Consider the following 22,773-nt stretch of genomic DNA (forward strand, 5'->3'; position numbering starts at 1 on the left):
GGATGGGAGAAGGGTGTGTGTGTGTGGGTGTGTGTGGTGTTTATAGGAAGATGAGGGTGACGAGAAGCATTTTTTATTTTTTAATGAAGAGACTTGAGCACACTTCCACACAGAAGGAAAGGGGAATAGAGAAGGAAGGATGGTTCCAGGAGAAGGAGGGGCTGATTCATGGAGTGTGGCCCTTAGAAGACAGTGGGGGAGGGGTGGACCCAGCCAGCAGAGGTAGAAATTACCTCTGGGCTGAAGGAGGCACTCAGTAAGTGTTTGCTGAATGGATCAGACCAGAACACCGAAGCCTTCCTGGAAAGGAAGCCCATAGAGTAAAAACCCAGTCAGAAATCCTAGAACTCAGCAGGCCTGCAGAGGTGATCAGAGAAGAGGATGGGCTGTGGGATGACAGACAGTCTCAGTTTCTCACATTCTGAGATGCACGCAGCCCAAGTACACCCGTGAGCCTAAAAGAGTCAATGTGATTTTTAAAGTGAACCTATATTTGGCTATTTTCTTACTACACCTTATGTCTTGTTTTAAAATTTAATACAATTTCAAAGCAGGTACAACAGTAAAGAGCATAGTAGCATGGCCCTGTGTACCCATCTCTCCATGACTAATTTAGTTTCATCCATACCCCCGACCTATCCGTTCCCCCTCCACTGGATTCCTTTGAAGAAAATCTATGGATGCTTATATATAACTATAGGTATGAACTCTGTAAAAATAACCACAATATCATCTTCACATCTAAAAGCTATTAACAATGATTTCTTTCTTTTTTTTTTAAACTTTTTTAACATCTTTATTGGAGTATAAATGCTTTACAATGGTGTGTTAATTTCTGCTTTATAACAAAGTGAATCAGCTATACATATACATATATCCCCATATCTCTTCCCTATTGCGTCTCCCAATGATTTCTTAATGTCATCAAATATCCAGTGCAAATTCAAATTTTCCCAATTGTCTCATAAATCTTTTTTGTTTTTTTTCCTATTTTTTAATTGAAGTATAGTTGATTTACAATGTGTCAGGTATATAGCAAAGTGATTCAGTTATATATATATATATATATATATATCTTTTTCATATTCTTTTCTATTGTAGGTTATTATAAGATATTGAATGTAGTTCCCTGTGCTATAGTCTCATATATTTATGAAATAGTTTGTTTGGATCTGGGTCCAGATAAGGTCCATGTATCATGACTGGTTAATATGTCCCTTGAGTTTCTTTTAATCTATAGGTCCTCCTTTTATTTCTGTCCAACATGGGTGTATTTGCTCTGTACATATGTATGTAGAGACTCACTACTGCCTTGGGCAAATAACAGTTCATGCAAGTAAATGAAGGATAATTTTATTATTTTATAATCTGTTTGCAGACATGGTATGGGGTAAGTAAAACACTTTATGGGTTGAGTAATTTCTTATATTTATACATTTACTACATATACGTTACAGCATGTACTGTAATAATAAAAGCATATAGGGCTCCTTAGAAGATCGGAACTATGTAATTACTGGTACAGTTTGATTGCTGTTTCTCACTGATTACTCTTTCTCACTGACTGCATCCTGTGTGCTTAAGAATAACAAAAATTCTAGTGAAAATAAATATTGTTTGTAACTTGACTATATCTGACGAGTCTGGACAAAAAAAAAAAAAAAGTATTCATTATTATCCTATTATGACGTTTACCTTTTTGGGCCTTTCTAAGTCTGTCCCTCAGACCTACCTGGCGCCCCTGACATTTGTGGTAGCCACACTCTTGGCGTAGAGCCCTCAGTGTCTGTGTGAACGCCTGGGCAGCCGTCCTGGGCCACCATCCCCAGGGCCTGTCTCTTTGGACTGGCTACCAAAACGCAGTCAGATCAAAACTTGCCCCAATGGATAAAACTACAGTGGCAAGGTTTTACACATTCTAGATATTGACACACCTTTTTTAAACCAACAGTCAAAATTTTCGTATAATAAAAGCTTTTGGTCAGTCGCCAAGGTTTGTTTTGTAAGGGGATCTGACTCTAGTAAAAATGCCCCCAGTGTGGGCATGTATATTTATATGAAAATGATCACAGATTGTGTATCAAATTTGAATACACAATTAAATAGATTATATTTGCAATTTAAAAATGAGTATTCAAATGTTGAATAAAAGAGAAAATTACTAAATACCCTCCTTGGAGTGCTATTTAATTTTGAAGTTAATTCGTTCATTTCTTCAACAGATGTGCCTCCTGTATTTAGTATTGAAGATACAATGGAGAACGCAACAGATCTGGTCTCTGTCCTCATGGAACTTACATTCCAGTGGAAAAGACTGATAATAAATTACAGATAAGCAAACCAATACATAAGTAAAATAATTCCAGTCTGCAGTCAATGCTATGAAGGAAATAAGCAAGGGCTATGATGGAGAAAAAATGGAGGGACCACTATGGACCAGGTGATGCAGGCAGGCTTCTCAGAGGAGGCACCATTAAAGTTGAGACTTAAAGGATGGGACTGAGCCCACCATGAGTCAAACCTGGGGAATGGCATTCCAAAGGGAGTGCACAGAGCACTCAGAGACCCTGCTGCAACAGAGAGCTTGTATATTTTATGTGTATGTGATGTAAAGACTCAGAATGAACCTAGGGTTCATCTGGCTTCCCCCTGGCCAGGCTGGGTGCTGCCCTACGACAAGGCTGCGTGGGAGTCATTCAGCGCCCGCTCAGGTACACTCCTCCGTCTGTTAGAAAGGTCCTCCTTTCAGGGGGCTGGGACCCAGCTCTGTCTGGGGGTCACCCATCCTTCGTGGTCCTGTGGCTGGAGCCATAGAGAACACAGCTAAGCCACAGGACCCCATTCAGAAGGGAAGGCAGCCTCTGTATCCTCTCTAAATCCATCTCAATACCACACATTCTCAGGATGTTGTTAGGATGCAGAAGTCACATTTGTAAAATATGTTTTATATATATTTTACAGCTCCTGCAGTTCACTTCTGAAGTTGATTAAAAGATACATGGCTTCCCATAAAAGTCCAGCGGGTTCAGCTGGTCAGTAGTGTGGGGTTCCCACAGCATCTGCCTTGGCTGGATTCTTGCCCCCTGAGCCCAAAGCCACACTGTGCTGACTCTCCCTGTTTCCCTGCCAGTCAAGTGGAGAGGCAGGGCCATAAAGTCCAAGATCCTGCCCAAAAGGAGAGGAGGCTAGCAGAGGGGTGGGTTAATGATTGACTGGTGATGTCTTATGATTTTATTATAAACAAACAGAGGTCAGGGAACGAAACTGGCATTGAAGCCTTTTCTTTGTTAATATTACAAGTGAATCAGAGACAGGGCAGAGCAAGGGCTGGAGAGTCAGTGTTACTTATTATTTACAAAGCTTAAAGCTGGACTGCCATAGCAGGCCCATTCTGCTTCCTTGGTTTTTACTGTTATAGATCAATAAAAATAGGAGTGTTTTCTAAAGATGCTGTTAAGCCATACTTTATATCGAACTTTTCTCTTTATTATTTCAATTTTTGTTTGGGTCGGCTTGAGAGGGAGGAGACTGGGAAAGGGTAAATTCCTCCCAAGCCACTCTTTGGCATCCTTTCTGGTTTAGCCATGGCAGTGGGGCCAGTACTGCAGGCTGGGGAGCAAGAAGAGGTGAGCTGCAGGACTGGGGCCGCCAGCTCAGCTCTCTGCTAAACCTTTCGAAGTCCTTCCCCTGCATCTTGCCTTACTTAGAGGGCCCCTCCCTCTCCAGTAATCCCCTTCCAATATTGCTGGGATGGAGAGGAGAGGGGAGGTATGAGTGTAGCTAGAAGAAAAGGCTTGGCAGTCATTTACCCTTTGGCTTCCAGGCATTTGTCAGGTCCTTTCTGGAGGGAAGGCTTTTATAGGGAGGAGGGTGAGGTTTCCAGGATGCCAAAGATAAATGGTGACAACTGTTTGCTTTTGCTCCTGCATCTCTGGCACCCTCTTAGGTCCTGTTGCCTTAGAGCGCGTTCGTTGTGGCAAAGCTCTGTCCACCTCTTTGGACTCCTCTGAGCCTGCTCTCCCCTCCCCTTTTTATTGCAGCGATGCTGAGACACACCAAGCTGCATCCCAGCCCCCAGAAACACCCTCTCCCTGCCCCTCGTACCCCCGAAAAGGCAGGACCAAGTGTTTCCGCATCCTCCATGCTCCTGTGGAGCCCTTTACACTTCTCCTTCCTAGAGGCACCTACACTTATCAAAATAACATTTTATACTTTCCTACCCCAGTAGACCAGTGGTTCTCAAAGCGTGGTCCCTGGACAGGCACCACCACCATCATCACCTAGGAACCTGTTAGAAATGCAGATTCTTGGGCCTCCCCCCCTCCCCGCTCGACATCCTGACCCAGACACTCTGGGGGTGGTGCCCGGCATCTGTCATTGAACGAGCCCAGTGGGAGACTCAGTGCTCGCTGGAGGTTGGGAACCACCGCACTGGGCTCTCAGCTCGTCCCATTCATTCCTGTATCCCTGGCTCCTTCCACTGAGCCTGCACATCAAAGTACTCAGCAAAGGGTTCCTGAACAATGACAGGCCACTAATACGTTAGACAAGTTGCTAAGGTGGTAACGGCCTAACCCCAGTAGGGAAACCAAGCCAGGCCCATCACCTGTCAGTGCTCAGTACATGTTATTCTTGTTTGACTTGTTCACAAAGGAATTTTGGTCGATGTAAACACACGAAGTTCCCAGAAGAACCCGACATCCTGCCCTACCCTCCTAAAAAAAGAATATTAAAAATATTCTTTCTCCATCCTCAGGCAAAGACCACCTCTGAATAGTAAGAACTGCAGACACCATCTTTTTAATGCACTGTTATATGTGTAATTATGGAAACATAATTAGGGTGTTTGAGGTCATTTTTATTCAGTGTTGACCATTAGGAACATAACTTCCTTTTCTAAATCTGTTTTCATGGCTCATTTCATGTCTTTAATGTTGTGTGTGTATGTGTGGTAAAATATACATAACATAAAATTTACCATTTTTAACCATTTTAAAGTGAATTCAGTGGTGTTAACTACAGTCACACTGTTGTGCAAACATCATCACTAGCCCCTTCCAGAACTTTTTCCATCATCCCAAACGTACATTCCTGGTGGTGCAGCCGCTGTGGAAAACACTTTGGTGATTCCTTAAAAAGTTAAACATAGCATTGTCATATGACCTGACAGTTCTACTCCTAGAGTAGAATTTTGAGGTATATACTCAAAGGAATTGAAAGCAGAGACTCAAACAGATACTTGTACACCAATGTTCATAGCAGAATTATTCGTAATAGCCCCGAAAGGTGTAAATAAGTCATGTGCCCATCAAGACATGAAGGGATAAATAAAATGTGGTATACACCTACAATGGAATACTGTTCAGCCATAAAAAAGCTCAGCTCATTTTAACATACAACTTCTTTTCCAAGAATCTAACCAACTAGATGTTTGAGGAGACCTGAGGTGACTTTCTGTATTTTCACATCTATCACAGAAGCAAACTGACAGTAGATGCTCAGTAAACACTCATTGGTTGAGGAAAACTCTCTGTATCTTACTTGGTCTAGACGCAGAACAGTTGGTGTCAGACTTTGGTGTGTACCAGAATCCCCTGGAGGACTTGTTAAAACACAAATTTCTTGTTAAGACACAGATTGTTAAAACACTCTCAGGATTTCTAATTCAGAAGGTTTGGGGTGCAGTCCCAGAATGTGCCTTTCTAACCAAATTCCCAGGTGCTGCTGGTGCTGCTGGTCTGGGGACCACACTCTGAGGACCACTGGTCTAGCTCAGTATTTCTCAACCCTAACTGCACATTGGAGCTTCCTAGAGCTCCTAGGTTTGCCCCTGGCCCCCGCCCCAGAGATCAGGTTTAATGGGTCTTGGGTGGTGTCCAGATACAGGAGGCTTTAAGAAGCTGCTCAGGTGATTCTAATGTGCAGCCGAAGTTAAGAAGAGCTGGCAGAAAGCCTTCATTACATCGACACCGTTGGGGCTGGAGCCAGGGCTTTTTGTTCTCTGGTGTCAAGGTAAGGTTTCTTTTTTCCAAAGTAATTAATTTTTTATTGTGGCAGAATATATATAACATAAATTTACCATTAATTACGTTGAGTATATTCACAGTGTTGTACAACTGTCATCACTGTTTAGTTCCGGGACATTTTCATCATCCCAAAGGAAACGCCATACTCACTAAGCAGTCATTTCCCCTCCTCCCCCCAGCCCTTGGCAACCACTAATCTACTTGCTGTCTCTATAGGTTTGTCTCTTCTGGATATTTCTTATAAATGGAATCATACAATTTGTGTCTGGCTTCTTTCACACAGTATAATGTTTTCAAGGTTCATCCATGATGTAGCGTGTACCAGTACTTCATTCCTTTTTTATGGCTGAAGAGTATCCCATTGTATGGATGTATCACACGTGTTTCTCATTTCATTGGGTTGCTTTTGTAGTTTAAATATTTGACTGTGTTTAACTTGCTATTCTCTGCTATAAAATAGCTGTTGACTGAAATAAAGCATTCATGTTCCTCTTGTGTGGGTTTTAGAAAGTAAACTGAACAGAGCTGGCACGAAAGGAGGCTGCAGATAATACAGCCTGGTTTCCTGGAGACGAGGGTCTGGGGGCCAGTAAGGCTATTATTTGTAACAAGCTTCTGAATGAAGAGAGAAAACTTCAAATAATCCTGATAATGATGGCGTGTTCCATGCAAGGTGATGAAGCAATGTTCCCTGGCAGCAAAAGGAAACTGATGGGAGAGCAAATAATGTGAGCAGAGGCTGCCTTAGTGACCCGCTCCTTCCCTGGCAGAGAGAGAGAGAGAGTGGAAAATGTAACAGGTGCTTTTAATCGTCAGTATAGCTGCCTCTGCTGCCGAAAAGCTGCTCTTCTCTCCCTTGCTGCCCCATCCACCTTCTCAGCACTCATCTTTGTGAAACGTGTGAGGCTGTGAGTGAGGAGCCGAGACTGGATGGGGTGGCTAGACAGCAGGTCAGGGGCCATCCTGCATATCTAAGTTGAATGCAGCCCTGAACAAGCTATTTAGTTGTGGACTTTGATATCTGTTTACTAGGACGAGAACCTCCCCTTCCCTCCTGCTCTGATTCCTCACCCCCTCTTTGCAACCAAACATCGTCTGGCCACTTCTGCATCTCCACTTCCTGCTCAGATCTCCCTGCTCCAGGACTCTGGCTTCCAGGCCCACATCCCACTGGATTCAAATAGACTCTTCAGCCCTCATTTCTCTTGCGGCCCTTGGCCCCAGTGCCTCCCCCCCTACCCCACCCCATTTCTGAACCTGTCCTCTCTGGGTTTCTGGGGGATACTGCTTTGTCTGAGTTATCTTCCCATTTCTCCTGCCCCTTCTCAGCTCTCTGTAGCTACCTGCCCTTAATGTCAGCTCTCCCTGTGGTTTTGTCCTTGGCTCTTTTCTTTCTCTCACACTCCCCTGGGGTCATCTTATCCCTTCCCATGGCTTCAGCACCACCTCTGCCCTGTCAGGGTTTCCTCCTGAGCTCCAGACCCATTGCCTACTGGCCACCCCCATTGGACACTCCATGGGTTCCTGAAATCAGACGTGGCTGGAGGGGGAGGCAGACGGGCAAACAAATAATTTGAAAAATAACCAAACCTACCATCCTTTCCTCTCTCGCCCTCCTCCACCCCCTTAGAGGTTCTCTATCGCAGCTGATAGTACCGCCCACCCCCCCAAAAGCTGGGAATCCCAGTCCGCTCCTTCCTTTCCTTTGGCCCCATTTTTAGGCACAGAGATGTAACAATTTTACTCTTTTAGGTGTCTTTTTTTTAGGACAATATTTTTTCTTTATTTTTAATCTTTTTTAAAAAATTGAAGTATAGTTGATTTACAGTGTTGTGTGAGAGTCAGGTGTACAGCAAAGTGATTCAGTTATATATGTGTGTGTGTGTATATGTATACGTGTGTATATAGGTATATGTGTGTGTGTATACATAGACGTGTGTGTGTGTACGTAGACCTGGGTGTGTATATGTAGACGTGGGTGTGTACAGAGACGTGTGTGTGTACATAGATGTGTGTGTACGTAGACGTGTGTGTATACATATACATGGCTGTGTATGTGTATATGTGTGGGTGTGTATATGTATACATGTGTGTGTATGTTTACATGTGTGTATGTATACGTGTGTGTATATATGTATATGTGTGTGTATATGTATACGTGTGTGTGTATATATATATACATATACATATATATTCTTTTTCAGATTCTTTGCCATTATAGGTTATTTCAAGATATTGAGTATAGTTCCCTGTGCTATACAGTAGGACCTTGTTGTTTACTTTATATATAGTAGTGTGTATCTGTTAATCCCAAATTCCTAATTTATCCCTCCCTCCCCTCCTTTCCCCTTTGGTAACCATAAGTTTGTTTTCTATGTCTCTGGTCCATTTCTGTTTTGTAAATAAGTTCATTTGTATCATTTTTTTGAAGATTCCACATATAAGTGATATCATATGATACATGTCTTTCTGTCTGACTTACTTCATTTAGTATGATAATCTCTAGGTCCATCCATGTCGCTGCAAATGGCATTATTTCATTCTTTTTTATGGCTGAGTAATATTCCATTGTGAATATATGTGTGTATATAGATATGTGTGTATACATATATAATATATAATAACAGTATATACTTCTGTATATACTGTACTCTTCGCGCCAAAATGGACAACCTGAATCTCATGAGAAACCCTCAGACAAACCCAAATGGAAGGACATGCTACGTGATATCTGGTCTGTATGCTTCAGAAATGTCAAGAGCATGAAAGGTCTAAAGAGATGCCACAAATAAATGCAGAGGATTATCCGGATTGACTCCCAGTTCAGGAAAAAAAGCTATCAAGGACCAAATTAAGTTTCTTTTAAACTTGGCCTTCCTCTGTCCCTACTGGCATAGCCCTGTTCAGCTGCATAGCTCCGTATCTGTAGGCCTCACTGGCCTTGTTTCTCCAGCCCTCCACTCCCTACGCTAGATCCAGACCCAGACATTTCTCTGCTGAAAGTTCTTCAGTGGCTCCTCAAGCCTTCAGGCTTAATCCCAAGGTCTGGAGTGCAGCCCACAAGCCCGTCATGATCCCACCCCCCTCTCTAGGCTTTGCTTCCCCTACTGCCATGTGTCACAAAGCGGGGGTGGGAGTCTTAAGACTTCACCCCGACTAACAAGTTAGCCTGCCACAGTTTCACGGATGCTGGTAAAGACACGAGACTCCTGAGTCAGAGACGAAGGACAGTTTAATACTCACAGGGGTAGCAGAGTGACATTTGCAGCTGTTTCTCAAGCCCCAATTCCATAGGGTGATGTAACCAGGGCCTTGTAACGCCTCCACTTGCAAGCTGCTCTGCACAATGAACATCCCTTTCAGCTTAGGAAACCCCAGTGTGTAAAGGGGGGTGGTTAGCAAACTTGCCCAACCTTTACCTCCAAGAGAGACATTATTTTACTGGACAGCAAACAGATCTGCTCTCTGCCCTGGAAGGAGACACTGCCTTTATCTATGCAAGATGACTTGCTACATAAACATCTTTGAAAAGGTAGTCTGGAACGAAAGCTGTCAGAGCCTCTGCTCACAGACGCAGGGAGAATCTTTTCCCCACCACTGCTCCGACACTGGGCTGCTGCCATCCTGATTCTCTGATCGCACCCCACACTCTCGTCTGGTTTCGGAGCTCTGCTGCCTGCAGTGGAATGCCATTTTCATCCCTAAAACGCACACCACCATGCACGTAAACATGCACGCACTCTCCTTGCCCTGCTAACTCCTTTATCTTTCAAGAATCAGCTCCTCAGGGAAGCCTGACAGCCACCGTCACTCCCAAATATAGGAATTCTGCCCCACCTTTGTGTCCCCAGGGTCAGTGTACACTATCACAGGACTTAATCTGCTCCGTTGTCATTACCTGTTTACACGTCTGCTTGCCCCTCAACTCTCAGTGCATGGAAGGCAGGGGCTGTGTCCTGCTTGTCTCTGATCCCCAGTGACTAGCCCACAAAGGGAATCATTAAGGATTGGTCAAAAGAATAAGTGGATCAGTGAATAGACTGTTATTTTAAAGCTGCTAGCAGTTTCTTCCTGTCACTTGAGGGGGAGTAGAATGTCAAAAACGGATGAGGATGGAAAATCTTCATGTGGGAAGGGGCAGGACAGCTGGGGCAGTTCATAAGCATTTTCTACATTCTGGGGGAGGGGCCAAAAATTTGTCCCACTCCCCCTGTTGCGGGACAGATCGCTTGGATAAGCCCTCTTAGTGACCCGGACTTGAGGCAGGTAACTGCCCAGCGTTTCTGTGAAAGCTCAGCCCCAGCTGTAACAGTCCAAATGCTGGCGTTTCAGGCTGAGGTGCCAACCGTTCTGTCTAGTGATCCAGTGATACAAATTGGGTGCATCTTTAACTGGTCTGTGCCCTTGCAAAGAGCACTGTTTTTCTAAAATAATGGATTTAGCTGTCCTGGACTGGAAGGTTGTTGCCTCACCTGTGATGTTATCTCAGACGCAGCCAGTGGTTCTCAGGAGTGATTTTTGTCCCCTCGGGATGTTTGGCAACGTCTGGAGACATTTTTGGTGTCACGAGGGGGAATGCTGCTGACATTCAGTGGGTAGATGGGCTGGCCAGGGGTGCTGCTAAACGTCGTACAGTGCACAGGACAGCCCCCAGACAAAGAATTATCCCGCCCCAAATGTCAACAGCACAGAGGCTGAGAAGCCCTGGACTATTGTGATCGTCTCGGCTGGGCCACGCAGAAGGAAAGAGCAGATCACACATTGCAGAGGATGTTTTTCTAGAAAGAATGAGGTGCTCTCACTGTCAGTCATCCTGGGGCAGGAAAGAGGAATGGAGGCCTAACCTCAGGGGAGGGGAAACACAGTCAGGGCTCCAGGCCAGGAGAGCAAGACTGGCTCCTACGACCTGATGCTAGGAAATCCCCAGGGACAGGGATGATCATTGCCTTTGTGGAGTACTGATGACAGAGACATCTGGCTTTCCTCTTAGGCTGTAGTTGCCTGTGTCACCCCAGGACCTCAGTCAAATTTTGTTAAACTCCAAAGCCTAGTGAGTTGTTGTTTTTCTTAAAGCTACCATTTAATGAGCACTTACTATGTGCCAGGCATCATTCTATATCAAAGGTTGGCTAACATTTTCTACAAAAGGCCAGATAGCAGATATTTTAGGCTTTGTGAGCTGTATGATCTCTGTCACTACTACCCAACTCTGCTTTTGTTAAAAAAAAAAAAAAAAAAAAAAGCAGCCATAGAGAATATGTGAACAGGTGAGTGTAGCCATGTTCCAAGAAGATTTTATTCACAAAAACAGGTGGTGGACTGGATTTGGCCCATGGGCCTTAGTTCACCAACCCCCATTCTATATGCTTAACAGGTATTGATTAATCTGCATTACAACCCTACGACAGAGGCACTATGTTCTCATTTAGCAGATGAGGTGACTGAGGCACAGAGGTTGAGTAATGTGCCCAAAGTCACAGTGCCAGTAAGCAGCCAGGGTGCCACTGACCCTGACCCTCACGTTCTCCCCAGCAGCAGCCTTTGGAGGGTCTAGAGCCTGGGCGGCAGCAGCGGTTATGAGGTGGTGAGAGGGGACCAGCAGACAAGCCCTGGCGATGGTCCAGAGCTAGAGGGGAGAAGCAGCAATGGAGAGATTTGTGACCTTGTAAACATTCCTGGGGGGTCTGGAAATAACAAAAAGAGGGGATCTGGTAAAAGACGTGAGCTTTCTGCAGCTACCCACGGGGGAACATGACCTAAGTGACGGCTGACTGGTCTCTAAACACTGACCTGCTGTTGAGCCCGTTCTTCACTTACCCGCTTTCACAAAGAGGAAGTCCTTTCTGATATCTAACCTATAGCGCTTTTGCTGTTATTTAAAGCTGCTCCCTCAGTTTTCCCTTTTAGGGAGAAAACTTGCTGTTCAATGGTTCTTCTCACACCTGAAAGCCTTCATCCAGGCTACTTCTTTTTTTTAAATTTATTTATTTATTTTTGGCTGCATTGGGTCTTTGTTGCTGCGCGCGGGCTTTCTCTAGTTGTGGCGAGTGGGGGCTACTCTTCGTTGCGGTGCAAGGGCTTCGCATTGCGGTGGCTTCTCTTGTTGCGGAGCACGGGCTCTAGGCACGCGGGCTTCAGTAGTTGTGGCACACGGGCTCAGTAGTTGTGTCTCGTGGGCTCTAGAGTGCAGGCTCAATAGTTGTGGTGCACGGGCTTAGTTGCTCCGCAGCATGTGGGATCTTCCTGGACCAGGGCTCGAACCCGTGTGCCCTGCATTGGCAGGCGGATTCTTAACCACTGCACCACCAGGGAAGTCCCCATCCAGGCTACTTCTCTCTCCCTTCCAGAGGGGTGTGAAATGCAGTTGGGAAGGTCAAGGGCTTTGGAGCTGCCAATCACAGCTCCACTGGCTGTGTGACCTTGAACATATCTCTTAGATTCCCTGAGCTTCGCTTACAAAATGAAAGTGGCGGTACCCACCCGGCAGGACCCCAGGGCTGTTGGGAGGAATAAACGTGGTAGTGTAGTGTCTATTTGTGATGGACTTACAAGACATGCTGGTTCCCAGGCCCTTCTGAATGGAATAGTCTCGATTCCTCCTTCCCCCGCCCCCTTTTTCCAACCTTTTAGAGCAAGTTCTCCCTTTCACCTCACCGGAAAACAAATCTAGGGCTCCCTGCGTCGCTCCTTTTACTTCTAATGAGATATGCATGGTGATGTGGCATTTTGTTTCAGACTGGTTTCACCTCTGAAATCCTGCCATCCCAGATCAAGTGTCACCTTCTCCCTGGTGCCTTCCCTCACTCCCAGAGCCAAAAGTAAATAGAGAAACAAACCATTCTTTCCTCGTTCACTCAACAAATTTTTCCTCAGCACCTCTCCTGGACTGGGCCCTCTGCCTCTGCCCGAGCAGCCCCTTTGGGGAGGGTGTCACTCCCCACACGGTGTGCATGATGTTCTCCTTCTAGATAACGCCCCTTGAGGCTAGAAAGGGCTCCTGCTCAAACCCGTACCCCTCGAATACTGCCTTGCTTGCAGCAGGCTCAGAAACCACCAGGGAGGAAAACATTCTCCAGTGATAATTTAGCACAGTAGCCTTAGCTGGAGAGCGAGCGCTTGGTTATTAACCCCGGAGGTACCTATGCTTCTCAAGGCAATTACGTGAAGGAAGAGCATTAAAGTCCTGCAGTTCCCCCAATTTTTTCCCCACGGCATTACAAGGTTTCTGACCAGACATCTTTGCACACCCAGTCTTCCCTGAAGACCTTCCATACTCAGTTTTACTCAGTGCTGGACCAGTCCCTGCTCCATCCTTGATGACAGAGACGTTTAAGCATTACACCAAAAGGTTCATCAAGAGCTGGGAGGGCTCTTGGGAAACTGCCAAAAGGAAGCACTGAGGGACTGAGGGGCGGCTGTAAGTTCTCACCCAAGCACCGCTCCAAGCAGTGAGATGTCAACCCACATTCCCGTAGCTCAGAAGCCAGCGGAGAGGCTCGCTCCAAGTTCATGGTGTAGGAGATGGAGGTGTGAGTGTCGGGGGTGTGGACACACCTAAGAATGTAGATACACGTGAACGTGGATGCATGCGTGCACACATATGTGTGCGTGTGTAAATGCACGCATACACCTCTTTCCTGAATCACCAGGACCGAGCACGGGGCAGGCGGCTCTCCTCATTCAGTCTCTGCCGGGGCTCCTGTCTTGCTGCGCCCGCACGGTGTTCCTCACCAGGAGCTGCTTCCTGCCCCTCTCCCCACCCCCAGGTCCACCCACTCTCTTTGATCTGCTTTTCTTCTTCACTTACGTGTGTCATCCATTCCCTGTTCTTCCCTCCAACTCTCGTCTTTCCGATTCCAACCACCACACTCCTTCAGCTGTCCATCCTACTCCCAAGAATCCGAAAACGGTATTGATCCATGACTGTCCCTGTAGGACCCCTGACATCTCTCCCAGCCGTGCGCTGCCTACAGTAATGATGACTTGACTGTATTGATTTTTTCCCCTGGCAACCACACTGGTCTTTGATCTACATTTCCCTTGAGTGTGTCGCAAGGAACCATATCAAATGTTTATTTATGTCAACAGGTATTAAGTCTATTGTGTTTTCTTTAACCACTAAGCCTTTTACTCTGATGTAGGGAAGAAAAGCAAGTTAATTTGGCATAATTTGTTTCTGGCAAGTCTGTATTATTTACTTTTTCAAAAAAATCACTGCATTTCCTCATTGGCTTTTGCACAGTGTTGTGATGTGTCGTGTAGGGTACACAATGCCTGGCATAAAATAAGCATCCACCAAATGACTGGGAAAATACACGAGACGGAAATCAGGAGACACAAATTCCAGTCTTGGCTCAGCTTCTCATGCTTGGGCCACTTGACAACTCTGAGTTTTCCTCGCCTCATCTGTAAATGAGTGTGGGGCTTGGCTACATCAGTGCCCCCCACTGGGGTCCCACCTAGGCAGCAGTGGCAGTCTGGATGCTGATGTGAATACTTCACGAAGCCCAACAGAGATGGGCACTCATCTACCATCAGGCTGCTTCTGCCAGTTACAACATTAGATGTCTTACGTTTCTGGCTGAGTTATATCAACAGGTCAGGACCCCCATTGCCCCTCCCGTGGTTCAGACCCCTATCCCCCTCTCCTGCATCCCTCTGGCCCCCTTCCTTCCGTGTTTCACACTCAATTCACTCTTTACTTTGTAGCCACAATGATCCTTCTAAAACGCTTATCTCAGCTTTCCACCTAGAACGCTCCAGCTGTCCCCCCGCTATCTCCAGAATGAGGTCCCAACTCCTCAGCCAGCTCATGAGCCCCTCACACTGGCCCTGGTCCATCTCCCCAGCCCCTTCCCTCCTCACTGAGGTCCTTGGTAGTGCCCAGAACCTACCAGCCTAGGTGATCATGGCACAATCTGTCCCTTAACCCCAAAGGCTCTTTCAACCCCTGCCCTTTGCCTGGCTAGCTCTTACATGTCCTCCAGGTCTCAGCTTAGACATCACCTCCTCCAGGAAGCCTTCTCTAATCCTTTCCCAAGACACTAGGTGAGGGCACTCTTTTCTGTGCTTCATCTCTCTGCTTTGTAAGGCCTAATTCACTGTCTCCTCCCAGATTCTCAGTCTTATTCATGCCTTATTCATCATTTCCTCAGCACCTAGCCTAATACTTGGCACTTTGTATTTACTCTATAAATGTTTGTGGAATAAATGTGAATCCTTATCTTGGGCTAACTAAAAAGTTTGATTGGTTTTCAGATCTGTCTTAGATTAATAACAAATGGGAAAACTATTTCATTAATAGATTAATTTGTTAAACCTTTTAAGCAGTGATATCCATGGAGGAGGGCAGAATAAAAGAGTGATGCATGTGTAGGGTACCATTACTCTCAGGTCCCTTCTAGGTAATAATTCCAGAAATTTATTTGTATAACATTTTGGCTCAGGATCATGAAAAATACCTATAAACTAGAAGGGCACTATCAATGAAGAACCTTTAGATTTGCAGGTCATAGGAGAATAGACAGTTACTCAAGTTGGAATCACCAGTTTGCCTCTGGGCTTCCTGGTGGCCAAAGCCAAAAGGGGAAACAGTCATTTGCACGACTGCCTCAGACCTGCTACAAAACCTCTTTGTTCCACAACCTTCACAGTCACCTTTTCTCCTTTCTCCACTTCTCATGCAGTTTCCAGAAGATGGAGTACCAAGGAGGGGCCTCCCTACAAAAGCACCAGGCACCATTTGCCAGTGTCACCATTCCCTGCTATAAGCAAATCTCACCCTCATCATAACCAAGGAGCCCTTTCTGAGCCAACTGTCCCAAAAGGTGGGGGCAGCATGACCATTTGCCCTGAAGCTAACCACGGGCATCCTTACAAGATCTACATGGGTCTCCTATTCACCCAGAAGTCATACAGCTGATCTAGTCACAAGTTAATGATTACAAAATCATTTAAAAAGTTAAGATGAGCTAAATGAGCCATTTTATTTAGAGTCACGCCAGTTCTTTTTTTTTTTTTTTTATACTGCATTTTTATTTCAATCTCACAAATGAAGTTAGCATGTAGGAAATTTAAATGAAACAGTACGGTAAAAATAGCAGAGAACCAAAACCTCTAATAAGGAAGTCCACCTAAAGCATGAGAATTCAACATTCATTAGTGTTTCATCTTCAGTTTTGATTGACACTCGATGCTTGCAAATTTTGAAACAAACTTTGAGATCATGATGACTATTCTGAAGAGATTTCAGCACCAGCACTAAGATTTGTACATTCAGTTGGTTTGCAATTGACTTGTTAGCCATTTACACAGTGTATAGTACAGATTTGTCACAGGTCAGATCACAGTGTTGAAGGAAAGAAGTACCTTCCTGTAATTAGAAAGGATCCCTTAAACTGCACTCAGCTTAAGACATCCAATGTACAGGAGCACGAAAACCATCATAATACTGTGGCTCCAGGGAACATAGTTTTGATAAGGAAAATAACCTAAGCTTCTGCTTCCCATTTTAATTACTGAAATCTCTAACAATGACAAAACTGTCACATAGGACAGTTACGTCAGTTCTGAGTCAACCTTTATGGACATGAGGAGGTGGCAGCTCGTATTTCTTCCTTCCTGGTTGGCAAAAATTAAATGCTTGCCAGGTCATTGGAAAGCTTGTTCCTTAAAGGAATACTTTTGTGAATTAATTTAAAAAAGAAGAAAAAGAGCCCATCTATGGGAATTCCCTGGCGGTCCAGTGGTTAGGACTCGGTGCTCTCACCGCCATGGCCCAGTTCAATCCCTGGTCAGGGAACTAAGATCCCACAAGCCGTGTGGCTCAGCCAAAAAAAAAAAAAAAGCGCCTAATTTATTTTGTTTACAAATACTTGTAATACTGGTCCAACACCACTAAAAAGTGTAAGTGAACTGTGGCTTGACTGAAAATTGAAAGAACTTACAGTTCAAAATCTAATATGTTTCCCCATCATTCCTATATGCTATGTTGGACAGCATGCATACTAGCGATTATTTTTACATTTTCTTGCCCCTACTGTTTCACTATTTAATTGTTGATCAATTAAATCATTTCAGCTCCTTTCTCTGTGCTCTTGGCATCTAACAGGGTGCTTCTTGGTGAGTATTTGTGGAACAGCTACCATATTTCATTGCTTCTAGATGCCATGGATTATAAGATATATCCCACTTACAGAGATGCTAAAATAAAATAGTTGCATCTGAGAATCAATGAAATACAGTCTTTGTCCACAGCAGGTCCTGGCTCTCTTTCTTGGCCATGCGGTGTGGCCCTGGGAAGAGTCTGGCTGTGCTCTTGGGCTCCGCAGTCGTGCCTGCACCCTTCACCCCTGTGGCCGCCCCTGCAGAGGAAGACAGTAACAGACCAGGAGAGAGGGCCCCTGCTCCCTTCAAGGAGACGTGGAGCCTGCTGAGACAGTCTCTGGTCCATTCTCTTCTTCATGGAAAGCCAGACCTTCTAGTCTCTGCCCGGGGCACCTTCACACACCTGCTCTGAATTCAGCCTTTTTGCTTTCAATCTTTCTTCTAAGCTGGTTTACCCCACGGTCTCCTCTCTCTCCCTCTGCTGGGGATGGGCTGTTTAACTGGCTTCTGGAGGGCTGTGCCCTGCCCTCACCTGAATGCCTGGGGCTTGAGACCAGCATGAAGCAGAGAGGGCAAGTTTGAGAACAGCCAGAGGCCTGACGGAGCCCCTGGCAGGACCCGCTCCCAGCTCTTGCCAGCCAACTCTCAGCCCGCAGTTCCAAGGCTTGTCTCTGCCCCAGGTGGGTGACAGTCCCTGCACGGGGCTGGACTTATGTAGCTCAGAGCCCTAGTAGCCCAGCCCCAGATTTCTTCCCAGCTCCACTCCTGAACCCTAAATCAAGGCTCAGCCCAGAGGCTCGGGGGAGTAGCACCCTGCCCCCGTGGGCTGGGCAGGAAGGCAGGGGATGCTCCAGTGACTTCAGCTGCACGGCTGAGGTGGCCACGGCTGTGGAACCAGATATCTGGTCCCTAGATGCCAGGGAAGTGCCAGGGTGATAAGCTCCAACTCAACCCCTGGTCTGAAGGACAAGGCTGGGAAGAACTTTCTGGCCTGTGAGGCCCGTGGGACAAGGGCTTGGTGCCCTTGGGGTTTTTTGCTCAATCACTTTTTTTCTCACAAGGGAAACTCCTTCTGTTTGTTCAGAATATAAAAAGAATACCTCCTCACTGTTAAAAACTCAGGCAATTCAGAAAAGCACGAAGAAGTAGATCCTTTCTAACAAAACTCAGGTTTGTTTGGTATTGTGGAGTTTACCAGGCATTTTCCCATCTATTAGCTAATAGAATTCCACCATCACTCTGTAAAGTGAAGGGAAAGAAGATGATTAGCTACACGTGCTCACTATTCGCCAGGCACTGCGAGCCTGTTTCTGTGTATTATCTTATTTAATCCTTGCCATGACTCTGAAGCAAAGCAGAGGTTCTCAAACTTGAGTGTGTATCAGAATCACCTGATGGGCTTGTTAAAGCAGACTGCTGGGCCCAGCCCCAGAGATTTTGATTTGGAGGTAAATCTGGGATGGGCCCGAGAATTTGCATTTCTAACACAGTCATATATGGTGCTTTTCTTGCTGCTAAAAGAACAGGAGGTGAAGGGTTTGTGTTTTTCCTCCCAGGCTCCCCCCATGAGTTTCGCTTGTAGTTCTGAGTGTTTGGGAAGGGCATCCCGAGCCCCCGGTGATGTTGGTGCTGCCCATCCTGGTGCCACTGAGGTAGATGCTATTCCTGCTCGCATTTTGTAGCTGAGAAAACCGAGGTCCAGAGAGGTTGTTACTTTCCTAAGACCATTCATCCAGAAAGTGGCCTAGCTGCTATTTCCAGGAGGTCTGCCTGGTTCTGGGCTTTGTACACTTTCCACTTCTTCCTCCTGGTTTTCTGTCTCACCCGTCCCTCGCCCCCCATAACACTACACCCGCCTTTAGGAACAAATGCTAGCTTCCCTATCTTTTCACCCAGCTGGTAAGGCCAGCTGTGAACACGAAAATGCAGGCATTTGGGCAGCTACAGGCCAAGATCCTCCAGAACACACAAACCTCAATTCTGCAACTCAGGAAAGATGAGAAATCATGACGAGTGGGTAGACCACACCACATCCAGGCGGACCCTGGATGTTACAACTTCAATTAGAAGTAACTGGAACTACACTACAGATTTAATAAATCACAGCGGGTTGGATTGCTAAGCCTCAAGGGAAATCCCCAAGACACAGGGGTTAGGGATTCAGTTCCCTGGTATGAAAAACATGTTCTGGCCTTTTTTGTTCTCTCTCCCTCTTTCCCGGAAGAGTGCTTTGTGCCTCTTGTCCTTCATCCTCAGGATGGCAGTGGGAGCGGGGGAGAAGTCACTGGGGTATTGTGAGTTGGCCAGGCCTCTACCTTTGGTAAAGACGACAGTTCTCCTTAATAAAATCAGCCTATTAATTGCACATGCTCCCTAACTGCTGTTTTAAGTTCTCCCTTTAGCTCTAACTTAATCTGTTTTTTATACTGCCTTTGAGTGTGAAGGTCACACGGTGCCTTTGCCTACTGCCAAAGTAAAGCTTCCTAGCTTCCTTGCATGTGTTCCATGTCTTGTTCTAGCCTGGGAAGGATGTCCCGAACCCCAGAGGTAGTTTGTTTATAGTAACTTAATATTCCAGCAGATTCAGGACAGAAGGGGGGTGGAAGTGGGAGCCTGGAGAACCAATGAGGTTCGCCCCAGTGGAGGATCCCTTCCTGATTCCCAAAGGAAATTCTTTAAGACAGAGCCTCTATTGTCTGGGAGAAAGGAGAGCAGTTAAGGAATGCGGTGGCAGTGGTCACAGGGAGTCCTGCCAGAGCCCGGGACCGAGAAGCTGGGCAGGAGGGCTTACGAGCCCGGCGCCCGGCACCCCCAGGCTAAGCTGCCATCTTTCCAGAGTCCCCGATCTGGGATGGAGGGGCTGATCTGGTGGATGCCTTGCGGGGCCCTGACCTGGGGAGAAGTGGGACTCGTTCACCTGCCAGGAGGGGGCGTTTGGCTTGCTCTTCCCCTTACATCTCATCTCCCATGAAGGTTTGTCTTATTTCTCCCAAATGATGAACAGTGGTATTTGTCTGTTTCTGAACTAGCTCACATTGGAGGAGCACCAGAGCAGTGTCTGGCATCCTCTGGGATGGAGCCCCACCTCTGTTCTCTGCTCACATGATGTGTTCTTGGGTCGTTAGTTTCAATACAGTCATTCCTTTTGGTTGCTCTGTTATTTTGAACACGCTGAGGGTTTTTTGGTTGTTTCTTGTGGGAGGGCTGAAAAATCTACTGGGGTAAGGATGACTCTCCCAGCCAGCTGGAATTTTTTAACTCTTTTATTGAATATAATATACATACAGAAAAGTGCACGTATCATAAGTGAACAGCTTGATGGATTTTCACAAACTGAACACAGCACCCATGTCAAGGAACGAAACGTGACCAGTATCCCCTCCTTCCAGTCACCTCTGCACCCCAAGGGCACCCGCTATCCTGCCTTCTAACAGCATAGATGCACTTGAGCAGACTGGAGTTCAGCCTTCTCTCACGTGTCAGCCTGACTTGCAGTTGCCCTGTATTTCAGAGTTGGTGGCTCAGCAGGACTGAATTGGGGCTGATTGCAGGGGGTAGGGTGCTGACCCAGCACATGCCAACACGTACCCAGCTGCTGCTCCAGCCCCCCAGGAGGAGCACTCAGGGGCAGGGTTGGCTCCATCCTGGCTGCCAGATGGTCCTCCTGTCTGCAGGGGGCCGTCCGGGAGGTTAGCCTGGTGACTCAGTGTGGAGGGGGGATGGGGCTCGAGTTCTCTTTCCATGTGCTTCTAGAAGTCCTATCATGTGTTCCTGGAAGCGAGAGGCCCGCGGAGCAGGATGACTCAGAGGCATCTATGTGAAAAGTAGCTGAGGTCTGCGCCCTGGGAAAACCAGCACGTGGCCTTGGGTTGGACTTGCCCCATTCGGTGCAGCCTGTATTGTTTGGAAACCATTCTCCCCTCTCCTATGCCAGGCTCTCTGTTTACTTGTGTGACTCCAAGCACAAGTGCCAGCTGCCAGCCTGGACCTGTTTGCCTCCTTCACTGGCCCCCCCGACCTGACTCCACATCACGTGTGCTCATTTCACTGATAAAAACCCAGGTTTGCCTCTGTGCCCACCCTCATGCATGCCATGCATCTTTAGACTCTGCCCTCTGCTTCCTCAGCAAAGAGCTGCTCTAACTGTACGCAGGAGGGACAGAGGGCTGGCCAGCGCTAACGGTCAGGAAGAAATGCTTCTGGATTGGTCGGTATGGCTGGACAGAAAGGCCCTCTCTTGGGGAGCACTGTGTCATGCCTAAGTGGCAGTAAGATTTTCCTCCTACACCTTCTTGACACCGTGTGTCTCTGTTCTGTGTAACTTCCTTGCCCTGCCCAGGGGGGCTGTCCCGCAGACGAAGGGAGCCCTGGGGAGACGTGACTTGTGTCTCCACTCCACCTGGGAAGCCAGTAGAAGAGGTGTGGGGCAAGTTACCTCTGACTCAGGCTAGAAAGGCCTTGGGAACCATCTGGTCAGAGGTTCTCTAACAGAGTGCGTAAGAATCACCTGAAATAGACAAGTTTTTCAGGTTCCCTCCCTCCCCCAGGTCCAGGCTGCAGCTCAGAAATCTGTATATCTGGAAGGCATTCCAGGTGATTCTGATGCAGGTGAGCCCAAGCCATAGCTTGAGGAACACTGATCTGGACAACCCCTTCCCCAGGTCACAGATGGGGAGAAAGCAAGACCCCGAGGGCCCACGTGCTTCCTCCAGACCATATGGGATCAGGTCCAGAACTTGAGTCCCGCCTTCTTTCCGTGCCTACACTCCTCCTGTCTCCTCCCACACACTGAACCTGCCCAAGGGGCCCTGATGCCCAGACTCCACCGATTCCTCCTTTGTCAGGTCTCTTGCCCTACCCTTCCCTCTTCCTGCCGCCACTGTAAACTGGACGCTAAGACACAGAATGGGGTTCCTTCAAAGGCCAGACACCTTCCGGCCTCCCTCCCGTCCTTCCTCTTCCACCACCTACCACCCCCTACTCTCCTTAAAAGGCAAATTACCCCTGCCCTGCCCCTCCATCTGTGGGACAAAGTGGGAAGAGCCTGGCCTCCCCCTCCATGCTGCCCCTGTTTTTTTTCTTTTAATTTAGAACAATATTTATTAATGAAATATATTCACCTTAGAGAAGTCCATACAACACTCTCAATATAATAGAATACTGCTGACACAATGCAACCATTATAGCTTTAACAACATGTTACCAAAAGGTGGACATACGTGAAGCTTTTATTTGTGGTAGTGAGGGAAATAACATTCAACTCCAAAAAATGATGATGAGATACACAGGCGTCAAATTGCCTTCTCATATTAATAAAACGTGTAGACACAAAACTATTATTATTTTTGAGAGAAGTAAAAATCTATTCCAAGAAAACAATGTATCTTGATAATAATAGTCATAGTCTACTTTTATTGGGTGCTTACTATAGAACAAGTATCAATACTATGCTAGCCCGTTTCACATGGATCTCACCATTTGATCCTCACAGTAACCCTGTGGTTGGTGCCATCAGTAGAAAGTCTAATATAGGCCTTTAGAACAGCAACAATGCCTTCCTGTTGCACAATGTTAGTGTTTTTTGGGGAAAAAAGGCCTGTTGTGTCTCATGTTTTTCTCTCTGTATTTTGGGATAATTTAA

The 22,773-nt window shown here is 46.4% G+C and overlaps 2 protein-coding genes and 1 long non-coding RNA gene across 13 annotated transcripts in view; 1 reads left to right on the forward strand and 2 right to left on the reverse strand.

Moving 5' to 3' along the window:
• The window catches only part of LOC309624851, a 205,651-nt gene that overhangs the window by 146,111 nt on the left and 36,767 nt on the right, over positions 1–22,773 (reverse strand). The window lies entirely within an intron of this gene.
• The window catches only part of APH1B (aph-1 homolog B, gamma-secretase subunit), a 114,018-nt gene that overhangs the window by 81,939 nt on the left and 9,306 nt on the right, over positions 1–22,773 (forward strand). Inside the window, exons 7-8 of one of the 4 annotated variants that reach the window (XR_014242138.1) lie at positions 2,223–7,994; positions 8,035–11,382. The exons of 1 other annotated variant lie outside the window; for it this stretch is intronic. The gene's annotated coding sequence lies outside the window, so the exon portion shown is untranslated. Of the gene's footprint in view, positions 1–2,222; positions 11,383–15,712; positions 22,753–22,773 lie in introns of those variants that run through there. 2 more of the 4 variants (XM_082383517.1, XM_082383516.1) reach the window with 2 other exon arrangements.
• The window catches only part of CA12 (carbonic anhydrase 12), a 73,943-nt gene that overhangs the window by 41,555 nt on the left and 9,615 nt on the right, over positions 1–22,773 (reverse strand). The window lies entirely within an intron of this gene.

Source organism: Balaenoptera borealis (genome assembly GCF_965194805.1).
Source record: "Balaenoptera borealis genome assembly, chromosome: 3".
Taxonomy (NCBI): domain Eukaryota; kingdom Metazoa; phylum Chordata; class Mammalia; order Artiodactyla; family Balaenopteridae; genus Balaenoptera; species Balaenoptera borealis.